Source organism: Betta splendens, chromosome 7 (assembly GCF_900634795.4).
Source record: "Betta splendens chromosome 7, fBetSpl5.4, whole genome shotgun sequence".
NCBI classification, from domain to species: domain Eukaryota; kingdom Metazoa; phylum Chordata; class Actinopteri; order Anabantiformes; family Osphronemidae; genus Betta; species Betta splendens.
In genome coordinates, this window is record NC_040887.2 from 1521826 (window position 1) to 1524749 (window position 2924).

Sequence of the window (2924 nt, forward strand, 5' to 3'; positions counted from 1 at the left end):
GTCGCATTAGAAATGATTTACGACCTGCGATAATGCAATAAAGCGACGCTGTGTCTTAAATGTAGGCAGTTTGCTCTTTGTGCTCTTTAAAAGCTGGACTAAGTGACTGAATGGATGGAACGCTGTTTGTTGAGCTGTTTCTCCATCAGGAGCTGCGTTGCGCTCTCATGTGGAGCCTCCTGCTAAATCATTGTGCTCCTGGGTGTTAATGTGGGAGGATTAACCTGCCTCCATGGCAGCTCATTTATCGCCGCTCTCTGCTCCCATGTGCACATACAGTTATGCAGGTTGGCACAGAGCTGCAGGAATGCGCTGCTCCTCTTTTTTTATTCCTATTGAAGGCATAAATTCAGGACGTCTAAACATTGGCCGGTGCTGCTCGCTGCCCAGAAACGCAGTCCTCCCACTGTGATGAGACCTCCGTCAGTGGCAGGATGCGTCTCCTCAGGTCATGAGCATCTGCAGCTGAGCTTCAGACCTCAGAGAAGCTCAGTCAGCTGACACGTTCTAACAACGCTGCTGCTGCTGCTGCTGCTGCAGAACAAAATATTGATTCTGTTGATATAACTTAGATGAATCACACATTCATCCGCGAGAGGAGGGTTCAGTAAGTCATCTTCCTCCTCGCCAGGGTTTTTCCTGACATGTTGCTCAAGGCCTGTTTTCGAAATGTTTTGATTGATTACTGGGGATTTAGGGAGGAATCGCACAATTTAATCCAAATCAGGAGGCTGGGAATAAAGCGCAGGATGCTGGAAGCCAGTGGCAGCAGCTGCTTGCGTTGGTGATGGATCTGTGCATTGAGGTCTGACTGATGTTGGGTTGTGTTCACCCGACTGGTGTGAACTTCATATCAAAGAAATGCTGACGGCTCATTTGATCGCTATTCCAGATAAAGTAAGAAATTACCTGGATGGACTTCAGTCGAGGAAAATCGAGTGAAGTTGACCAGTGTCACACACACACACACACACACACACACACACACACACACACACACACACACACACACACACACACACACACACACACACACACACACACACACACACACGCATGTAGTAACTCGAGCTCAGCCTCTTTCTCAATAAAACACACACAGACGCTCTGTAGGGTGGAAGCATGCAAAGACACCTCTTCTATCTCAGATGTGGCCAAAACCCCGGAGGGACCAAAGCCATTTTTCATGTAATTACAGAACCTGCTTGACTGGATCTGAGGCAGCGCGTGGAGCAGCCCTGCTAGCGCTGCGCTGCGCACCTCACACTCAGTCGCTGGCTCAGGTTTGTGGGAGCATCTGAGAGGTTTCACTCGTGACAGGAAGTCTCAGCGACGCAGCAACAGGTTCAGACCCTTTCAGTCCTGCTTCAAGGATTCAAAGGTGCCTTCACCAAAGAGGAATTTTTCCATTATTGAAACACACAAATATATCATCATGTGACCCAGCGCTGACAACCAGTCTGCTCAGAGAGGGACAGCGCTAGGAAGGAATTCCCCCCGGGACAGATGGGCTCAGACTCGGTGAACTGACGCGGTGCACGCAGTCTGCAGCGGCTCTGAGCTCATGTTTGTCTCCGTGTCTTCAGGATAAATCTGTCAGTGGAGTCCTGACAAACGCGCCACGTTAGGACTGTCTTTTCCTGTTTCCTTGGATGCCGCTCCATCAGACCGTTAGGCTGCTTGGGCTGGAGCCTCCTGCAGGGGGTGACTGTCATCAGCAACAGGCAGCAAACCACCGCAGCACCACCGAGCGGCTCGGCCTGTTGTTTGTGCTGTGTTGCAGCGCATGCGCCTCCTCCAGTGTTTCAGCTTCATGTCCTGTGTGACTCATGGACGCATGCGCCTCCTCCAGTGTTTCAGCTTCATGTCCTGTGAGACTGATGGACGCATGCGCCTCCTCCAGTGTTTCAGCTTCATGTCCTGTGTGACTCATGGACGCATGCGCCTCCTCCAGTGTTTCAGCTTCATGTCCTGTGAGACTGATGGACGCATGCGCCTCCTCCAGTGTTTCAGCTTCATGTCCTGTGTGACTCATGGACGCATGCGCCTCCTCCAGTGTTTCAGCTTCATGTCCTGTGTGACTCATGGACGCATGCGCCTCCTCCAGTGTTTCAGCTTTATGTCCTGTGTGACTCATGGACGCATGCGCCTCCTCCAGTGTTTCAGCTTCATGTCCTGTGTGACTCATGGACGCATGCGCCTCCTCCAGTGTTTCAGCTTCATGTCCTGTGTGACTCATGGACGCATGCGCCTCCTCCAGTGTTTCAGCTTCATGTCCTGTGAGACTGATGGACGCATGCGCCTCCTCCAGTGTTTCAGCTTCATGTCCTGTGTGACTCATGGATGCATGCACCTCCTCCAGTGTTTCAGCTTCATGTATTGTGTGACTCATGGACGCATGCGCCTCCTCCAGTGTTTCAGCTTTATGTCCTGTGTGACTCATGGACGCATGCGCCTCCTCCAGTGTTTCAGCTTCATGTCGTGTGAGACTCATGGACGCATGCGCCTCCTCCAGTGTTTCAGCTTCATGTCCTGTGAGACTGATGGACGCATGCGCCTCCTCCAGTGTTTCAGCTTTATGTCCTGTGTGACTCATGGACGCATGCGCCTCCTCCAGTGTTTCAGCTTCATGTCCTGTGTGACTCATGGACGCATGCGCCTCCTCCAGTGTTTCAGCTTCATGTCCTGTGAGACTGATGGACGCATGCGCCTCCTCCAGTGTTTCAGCTTCATGTCCTGTGTGACTTATGGACGCATGCGCCTCCTCCAGTGTTTCAGCTTCATGTCGTGTGTGACTCATGGACGCATGCGCCTCCTCCAGTGTTTCAGCTTCATGTCCTGTGTGACTCATGGACGCATGCACCTCCTCCAGTGTTTCAGCTTCATGTATTGTGTGACTCATGGACGCATGCGCCTCCTCCAGT